Here is a 10,223-nt window from a genome sequence, read left to right on the forward strand (position 1 = left end):
GGGTTGGCAGGGTAGGGGTGAGGAATTTCCCCACACCAACCAGAAAGTTTCTGACACCAGCTGGGTGTCCTACAATTCAACTCAATTCTGACACTATCTACCTGGAGCTAGCATCAGATTCCACAGGTTAAAGGCTCAGTCCCACAAGGCTTCCCTCCACTTCAGATGCCAATCGCAAACCTAGGTTGTTACCTGTGCTTCTGACCGACTGGCTGTAAATTGGAGCTTCCAATGACCCCCTCCTCAGGCTCAGTTAATTTGCTAGAGCAATTCTCAGAACTCAGAGAAACATTTTACTTACCTGATCACCAGTTTATTAGAAAAGGGTATAACTCCAGCTAGATGAAGAGATACACGAGGTGAGGTCCCGAACAAAGGAGCTTCTGTTCTCGTGGAGTTTGGGGCCTGGCACGGTGGCACATGGAAGCTTCTGGTTCCCTAACCTAGAAGCTCTCTGAACTCTGTCCTTTGCGGGTTTTTTGAAGTCTTCATTACATAGGTATGATTGATTAAATCATTGGCCACTGGTAATTGAACTTAATCTCTAGCCCCTCTCCCATCTCTCCCTCCCTGGAGGTCATGGGTGGGACTGAAAGTTGCAACCCTTTAATCAAACAGTTGGCTCCAGTTTCCTTACCTGAGCCAGTTTTCAGACCTGGAACCCACTGACTAAAAGAGAGGTTAGGTGCTCTGGAATAAGACCCTGTGACACCATGGCAAGTATATACAGCACTGATTCCTCTAATGCTTACCCAAAGGGACTGATGGCCATGAACTCAGGTACTATATTCTGGGGAAAGGAGAGTATTCAGACATTTCAAGGACAGTCAGTTACAGGGTCTAATTAACTTTGATACATGGAGATCCAAAGCATCGTCATGGCCTCCCTGTTAGTGGGGCATTAGGTGATCAGGTATTAAATGGAATCTTGACCCAGCTCACAGTGGTCATTTTTCCAGTCCCTAAATGTGTAATTAGAATGGACATAATTGGTAGCACAACCCCACATTGGCTTCTTGACCTGTGTGATAGGAGCTATTGCAATGGGGAAGACCAGGTGGAGACTGCTAAAGCTACCCACCCCCATCTGCCAACAAATCAAAAACATTTCATCCTGGGGGGAATGTCAGAGATTAGTAGTACCTTTAAAAACCTGAAGAATGCAGGGATACTAGTCCCCAGTGTATCTCCATTTAATTGACCAGTCTGGATCTTGCAAAAACCAGATGGATTCTGGGGGGTGAGAGTAGACTATCACAAATTCAACGAAGTAGTAGTTGTACTTGCAGCAGCTATGCCAGATATAGTACTTTTGCTGGAGCAGAGTTACACAGCTTCAGGTATGTGGTAGGCAGGCACTGAGCTGGCAAGTGCCTTCTTTTCCATCCCTATCAAAAAGGAGAATCAGAAACAGGTTATGTTCTCTTGGAACGGATAACAGTATACATTTAGTCTATTCTCAGGGCTATGTTAAATCTTCTACCCTCTGCCATAATATAATCTGAAGACACTTGGACTAGCTGGACATCTCACAGAATATCACAGTGGTCCACTGTATCGATGGATCATGAGCCTGCATCCAGACCCCCATGTCATGGGCCACTGATGGACTGACATCTCTCCCTCAGCTCAAAACTATGGCCGTATGGTGGAGGGTAGAGAGTGTTCTTTATGACTGACAAAGCAGGAATAAGATCAAGCTGGGTTCATAGGTGGGTTGGCCTCTTATATAGGTTCAAGTCAAAAATGGATGGCAGCTGCACTGAAATGCCAATCAGGGGTAGCCTTGAAAATAGCTGTGAGAGGAAATCCTCCCAATGAGCAGAGCTTCAGGTGGCGTACCTGGTCATTTACCCTGTGTAGAAAGAGAAGTAGCCCAAGGTTAGGATATACACAGTTTCATGGGTAGTGGTAAATGTATTGGTAAGTTGATAAGGGGCCTAAAATAGAAAATATTGGAAGACTGGGGAGTAAGAAGTCTGGGGTAAAGGCACATGAATGGACCAGTGAGAGAAGATGCAAAGTGTGAAAAATCTTTGTGTCAAATGCCAATGCCAATCAGAAAGCATCCAGTACAGAAGAGGTACTAACAACTAGGTAGAGTAAATGACGGGCAGGTATTAGTCAGCCTCTGTCACGGGCTACCCTAATGAGAGCACAATGAATTAATGGAGGAGTAGCCATAACGACAGAGAGGGAGACTATGCATGGGTTCCCACTGACCAAGGCTACTTTAGCTACTGATGTTGCCAAATGTCCCATATGCTAGCAACAGAGCTCACTGCTGTGCCGCTGATATGGCACCATTCTTCAAGGAGACTTTGGAGGCAGGTTGACTATATTAGGCCACTTTACAGCAAGGAGATTCAGCAGTGGCACATGATGATGGGATCCACTGGTGACCCTAGATGCCACCAACATTATAGAATGATAGAAGGGTCTATCGAAGGCACAGCTGAGGTACAAGCTTGGATATGATATACCGAGGTTGGCACACCAACTGCCAGGATGCAGTATACATGCCAGATCAGTAACTTCTATATTGTTCTGTGCCCTTAATATGTGGAGAATATATGAGTCCAGGAACCAAGGAGTGGAAGTAGGCTAGGACACACTTAACATCAAGGCTACTTGGGGAATTTGTGCTTCCTATCCCTGCACTGTGTTTTGCAGATTTAGATGTTATGGTACCCTTGGGGAAATGTTTCCACCAGGGGACACAGTAAGAATCCTATTGAACTTTAAGCTATGGTTCTCATCATTCAGGCACTTTAAGCCCTTTGTGCCAAGGGATGAACAGTCAATAAGAAGTAACCATCTAGGTGGGGGAAATGGACCTGATCAGCAGGAGGAGAGAGGGCTGCTGCTACACAATGGGGACACGGAGGACTATCTTTGAAATCCAGGTGACCTACTGAGGCTTCTCTTAGTACTTCCTTACCCAGTTTTGATGGTAAATGGATAAAGTTAGCAGTTAGGCCTGAGAAGTGCATGGTAACCAGGGGCTCAGATCCTCATGGTTGAAGATCTGGGTCAATCCTCCAACTAAGCCATCTAGACCAGTAGTGGTGTTAGCTACGGATGAGAGAAAACTACATTGATAACAAAGGAGGAATTTGACGAATTTTGATTATATCTTGTTACCAGTTGCAGCAGAAGCAGCTGCAGTTCATTCCACTGACCCTCCCCTCATAAGTTTTCCCTAAGAACCCTCCAGTGTCCTGAAAAAGCTGCTTCCAGAATTTATATGAAGCAAATGGATCTAAGAGGCACAAAGGTGGACTGTTATGGATGCTGTGCTGTACTGTGTTGCCCAGATTCCCCCTTTAGAACTGGAGGACTTATTCCTCCAGGTACTGGGAAGGTTGGCTGATAGCTACAACTTCTTAGATGAAGAAGCCACATCATCCAAGGTCATGCTCCGTTCCCAGGATAGCTCACAGCCAAAGACTCATCTGTGTGGGGGTATAAAGGTTCGGACCTCATGCTCCACTTGGGACAACTCTGAAGGGACAACTGCTTCAGAACTCTCTATGGTGTCACACGAAGATACCATATTGTGATTCCATTGCAGCTCAGTTTATTCCTGTCTAATCCTGCTTCCTTCCAATCCTCCACAGGCATTGATCCGAAGGACACTCCCTGATAAATTTCCTCTATGGGTTTGCGTCTCATAGGACACAACTCATAGGAATTATCTTTATAGCATTTTACTTCTGGCGATAGTTGTTAAGTTATACCCTAATCTTTCCATTAATAAATTTATCTGTGATTATTTAACAGGAACTTTGCGAGTTTTTATGCTCAGTAGGACGTTACTGTCATGAGACCTATCTTTTGGGTCCCCAAAAATACATAGCAGAAAAAATAAGGCATGATTTAGAAAAATATACATACTGTTTTGCATTTTCTAGTTAAGTGATAAGTTTTACACATTTGAAGAAGGGGTAGATAGTCTAGGCTGATTTTTATCAAAAAATGACACTTTTACTAAGAAAGATCTTAAACTTGCCACAAAGAAAATGTAGACTATTTCTATTTTTAGAGAGGTAATTAGACTAATAAAAGAAGTACAAGCTTTAGAATTTCAAAGTCCTGGCTTAAATACCAATTTCACTCTTTATTAGCTTTGTAACTTAAGGCAAGTTACTTAATTTTGCTAATATTGTCTACAGAGGGCAATGTTGTGAAGGGGTTAATTGTGTGGCCTCTGAAGCCAGATCACCTGGGTTCAAAGCTGTCACTAACTAGGTAACATCAGATGAGTTAACTCATTTAACCTCTCTGTACCTCAGTTTCCTCCTCTTTTTTTTTTTTTAATTTATTATTTATTTATTATTTTTATTTTTGGCTGTGTTGGGTCTTCGTTTCTGTGTGAGGGCTTTCTGCAGTTGCGGCGAGTGGGGCCCGCTCTTCATCGCGGTGCGCGGGCCTCTCACTGTCGCGGCCTTTCTTGTTGCGGAGCACAGGCTCCAGACGCTCAGGCTCAGTAGTTGTGGCTCACGGGCCCAGTTGCTCCGCGGCATGTGGGATCTTCCCAGACCAGGGCTCGAACCCGTGTCCCCTGCATTGGCAGGCAGATTCTCAACCACTGCGCCACCAGGGAAGCCCTCCTCCTCTTTAAAATGAAGATAATGATAGTGACTACCTTATAGGTTTGTTGAGATTAAATAAATTAATGTATGTAAAGTGCTTAGAACAATGTCATTGAGTGATGAATAAACTTACAAGCTGTTATCGTTATCTGTACTATAGGTTAACAGTATTTGCCCATAGTGTTGTGGTGAAGATTAAATGAGGCAATACATGTGGTACGATTAGCTCAAAGCCCCTAAAAAATTGTAATCATGAACATGTGTTATAGCCACTTCATAAGATTGTTTTAAAGATTCCTGGCATGGCCAGGTACTGTGCTAGGCACTGAAGATACAAAGGGGAACAAAGACACACCAGACAGCCTTTGCGCTTGAGTTCAGAGCCTTAACAGGGATCAAGTGAGAGTGAATGTAATATGTTAGTCTTGCCTGGCACAAAGGAAGGTAGATAGATAGAAGTAAATATTCTCAGGCAGGGCTTCCCTGGTGGCGCAGTGGTTGAGAGTCTGCCTGCCAATGCAGGGGACACGGGTTCGAGCCCTGGTCTGGGAAGATCCCACATGTCGCGGAGCAACTGGGCCCGTGAGCCACAACTACTGAGCCTGAGCGTCTGGAGCCTGTGCTCCGCAACAAGAGAGACCAGCGCACCGCGATGAAGAGTGGCCCCCACTTGCCGCAACTGGAGAAAGCCCTCGCACAGAAACGAAGACCCAACACAGCCATAAATAAATTAATTAATTAAATTTAAAAAAATTCTCAGGCACACAGGGGAAATAGTATATAACCCATGTTCTTTCTCATTCTTACTCCTTTACCTTTTGGGTTCTATTTATCAATCAATCATTTGCCATAATTATAGAGTTTGAGGGAAGGGAAGGGGTTGGGCTTCTTTCAATTTGTACCTTTTGTACCTCTCTAACTCACAGTCACTTTTTCTCATATTATACAATCAACAAAAACCTACTAAGGACCAAGACACCAGGAATAAACAGTTAAGACTACTCACGATGTAGGGGGGGAAACAAATAAATAACTGTAATACATTACATTATAGATTTTTTTCCAATTTATAATAGTTATAAACAAAATGCTAAGGCAGCAAAGAGAAAGGGATGATTGATTTTGCAGAAGCTTTTTGTCTCCATTCCCTCAGCAAGTAGTCTGTTTTACCACTCAAATCACTGCTTAAAATATTAATACGATTGATCTTTCAGAATTCTGTTTGTCTTCTTAGGTTTATACTAAACCAGGGTTTCTCAGCCTTGTCATTATTGACATTTTGGACAGGATATTTCTTTGTTGTAGGGGGCTGTCCTGTGCATTGTAGGATGCTTAGCAGCATTTCTGATCTTAGTAGCACTCAGCCAGACTTGACAATCAAGTGTCTCCAGACATTGCCAAATGCCCATTGTCCCTCTTGAGAACCACTGCACTAAATCAATGATTATTTGTGGACTACAGTCTTATTAGTTATGTTCTCACCTTATAATGGAATAGTAATTATTTATCAGTTATCATTGGTACATAGGAACTAGGGACTTTACTATCATGATCATTCAGCTACTTGATATGTGATTTGATATAAAGGAAATTACATCAGTGATTTATGCACAAATCTACATTTTTAGATGTTTATATGTTGATTACTGGATGTTTTGTTTCTTTATCTTCACAAGGACAACATGCTATTAAAATGGGACTGTCAGAGAATAAGAAAGAGCTCTTGGAAATCAAAAATATAATAGCATCTATTGGTTATCTATTGCTATGTGATAAATTACCTCAAAACTTAGTGGCTTAAAACAAGAATAAACATGTATTATTTCAAATAGAGTTGCCATATGATCCAGGAATCCCATTCCTGGGCTTATATCCAGAAAAAACTATAATTCCAAAAGATATATGCACCCCTATGTTCATAGCAGCACTATTCACAATAGCCAAGACATGGAAACAACCTAAATGTTCATTGACAGAGGAATGGATAAAAAAGATGTGGTACATATATAAATGGAATATTACTCAGCCATTAAAAAAAGAATGAAATAATGCCATTTGCAGCAACATGGATGGACGTAGAGATTATCATACTAAGTAAGTCAGACAGAGAAAGACAAATATCATATATCACTTATATATCAAATTTAAAATATGACACAAATGAACTTATCTATGAAACAGAAAGAGACTCACAGATATAGAGAACAGACTTGTGGTTGCCAAGGTGCAGGGTAGGGGACGGATGGACTGGGAGTTTGGAATTAGAAGATGCAAATTATTATGTATAGAATGGATAAACAACAAGGTCCTACTGTATAGCACAGGGAACTATATTTAATATCCTGTAATAAACCATAATGGGAAAGAATATGAAAAAGAATATATATATGCATAACTAAATCACTTTGCTGTACAGCAGAAATGAACACAACTTGTAAATTAACTATACTGCAATAAAATAAATTTTAAAAAATAACATGTATTATTTCATAGTTTCTATGGATCAGAAATTTGGAAGTGGATTATCTAGGTGGTTAGGGGGGATCCCTCATAAGATTGCAGTTAGAATGTTAGCTGGGGCTGCAGTCATCTGAAGATTTGACTGGGCTGGGAGGGTCACCTTTCTAAGATGGCTCAAACACCTGGCTGGCAAGTTAGTCTTAGCTGTTTACAGGAGGCCTCAGCTCCTCATTATGTGGGCCTCTCCATTGGGATACATGACATGGCTGCTGACTTCTCTCAGAGTAATTGATCCAGAAAAGAGCAAGTCAGAAGCAGGCTTAGAAGTCATACATCATCACTTCCACCTTACTCTGTTGGTCATACAGACCAACCTTGATAGAATTTGAGAAGGGACTACACAGAGATATGGATCGTTGGGGAGCATCTTAGAAGCTGTTTACCATAACACAGTAATAAAAAAAAGTTCTAAGAGCTGGAACATAAAATCAGGGAAAATCACCTAGAAAGGAGAACCAAAAGACAAATAGATGGAAAGTAGTAAAGAAAAAGTAAGAAAATGACAAAATCAATCAGGAAGCCCAATATGACTAATAGAAGATTCAGGAAAAGAGGAGAGAAAAGAGAAGGGAGGACATTATCAAAAAAATTTAACAAGGTTTTAAGTTATAAAGTCAACATAGAAAAGCAATCTCTCTCTCTCTCTCACACACACACACACACTCAAGCATTGAACAATTGGAAAATGAAATATTAAAATTCCATTTACAATATTATTAAAAATATAAATGCTTAGGAATAAATTTAACAAAAGATGTATAAGCTCTCTACACTGAAAATTACAAAGCATTGCTGAGAGAAATTTAAAAAGACCTTAATAAATAGAGAAATATACCATGTTCATGGATTGCAAAGCTCAGTATTGTTAAGATGTCAATTTTCCTCAAATAGAGCTCAATCAATTCCAATAAAGATCACAGCAGCTTACAAAAAAGTGGATTAACAATTCAAAAATTTATATGGAAACACAAAAATCTTAGAACAACCAAAACACTCTTGAAAAAGAACTAATTTGGAGTAACTATACTTCCTTACTTTCAAGGCTTACTATAAATCTATAGTAATCATGACAATGTGGTTTGTACAAAGATAGACAAACAGATCAATGAGACAGAATTAAAAGTCCAGAAATAAATCCATAATTATATAGTCAATAGATTTTTGACAAAGGCACCAAAGTAATTTAATGGGGAAAGGAAATTATTTTCAACAAATGGTGCTGGAACCATGTGGACAAAAATAAGCCCTCAAATCTTACCTCACATTATTTGCAAAATTTAATTCAAGATGAATCACATGCTTAAATGTAAAAGCCAAAATTCTCAGGTCATCCAAAAACATTATTAAGAGAATAAATAGTGAAGCTACACACTGGGAGAAAATATTTGCAATTAATATTTCTGATACAGAACTTGTATCCAAAATATTTAATAAACTCAATAATAAGAAGACAAACATCCTAATGAAAAATGGAAAAGTATTTCCACTTTTTCCTTTCTATTGAAGTACAATTGACTTACAGTATTAGTTTCATGTAAAGAACATAGTGATTTCTTATTTTTATATATTTTATCTGTACATTATAATGCTGACCTGAGCATCAGCAATAATAGCGATAAACTTTAAAACATGTATAAAGATGTTGTCCCGTGTACACAAAAAAGCACATTTAACCATAGTGTAGGGCTAATCCACAGATCACTGTTTTCACAGAAATTTCTCCTTTATAAACTTTAGGATTTTTTTGTTTTCCTTCCTTCTACTTTCTTAGAGTTTAATTTGCTTTTGTGTGTGTGGGGTAACAAAACACATAAAATATACCATTTTAACCATTTTTAAGTATAGAGTTCAGTAGTGTTAACTATTTTCACAGTGTTGTAAAACAGACCTCCAGAACGTTTTCATCTTGCAATCTGAAACTCTGTATCCATTAAACAGCAACTCCCCTTTCTCCTCCCCTCAAATCTCTAGTAACCAGCATCCTATTTTCTGTTTTATGAATTTGACTGCTTTAGGTAACTCATATAAGTAGAATCATACAGTTTTTGTCTTTTTGTGACTGGTTTATTTCTTTTTTTGGCCATGCTGTGAGGCATGCAGGATCTTTGTTCCCTGACCAGGTATCAAACTCGTGCCCCATGCAGTGGAAGTGTGGAGTCCTCACCTCTGGACCGCCAGGGAAGTCCTGTGACTGGTTTATTTCACTTAGCATAATGTCCTCAAGTTTCATCTATGTTGTAGCATATGACAGGATTTTCCTCCTTTTAAAGATTAATATTCATCTGTCCATGAACATTTGGGTTGCTTCTATCTCTTGGCTATTATGAATGAACAGGAACGTTCATATGTGCTGTGAACGTGAGTATGCAAACACCTCTTTGAGACCCTACTCTCAATTGTTTTGGATATTCACCCAGAACTGGGATTGCTAAATCATATGGTAGTCCCATTCTCACTTTTCTGAAGAACCTCCATACTGTTTTCCACAGGGGCTGTACCATTTTGCAATCTCACCAATAGTGCATAAGGGTTCTGATTTCTCCACATCTTCACCTACACTTGTTATTTTCTTTTTCCCAAATATTAACCATCCTAATGAGTGTGAGGTGACATCTTGTGGTTTTGAAGTGCATTTCTCTGATGATTAGTGATGTTGAGTATCTTTTCATATGCTCGTTGGACTGTTTAATCAGTTTGATTTTTTTGTTACTGAGTTGTAGGAGTTCTTTAGCTATTCTGGGTATCTTATCACATATATGATTTGCAAATATTTTCTCCATTCCATAGGCTGCCTTTTCACTCTGCTGTGTCCTTTGATGCACAAAAGTTCTTTTCTTTTTTTTTTTTGGCCGCACAGTGGGGCATGTGGGACTCTTAGTTCCCTGACCAGAAATCGAACCTGTGCCCCCTGCAATGGAAGTTTGTAAGTTTGACATAGCCCCATTTGCCTATCTTTGCTTTTGTTGCCTGTGCTTTTGGTGTCATAAACAAGAACTCATTACCAAGAGCAATGACCTGAAGATATTCCCCTATGTTTTCTTCTAGGAGTTTTATAGTTTTAGGTCTGACGTTTAAGTCTTTAATCCATTCTGAGTTAATTTTTGTATA

Source organism: Eschrichtius robustus, chromosome 7 (assembly GCF_028021215.1).
Source record: "Eschrichtius robustus isolate mEscRob2 chromosome 7, mEscRob2.pri, whole genome shotgun sequence".
Taxonomy (NCBI): Eukaryota; Metazoa; Chordata; class Mammalia; order Artiodactyla; family Eschrichtiidae; genus Eschrichtius; species Eschrichtius robustus.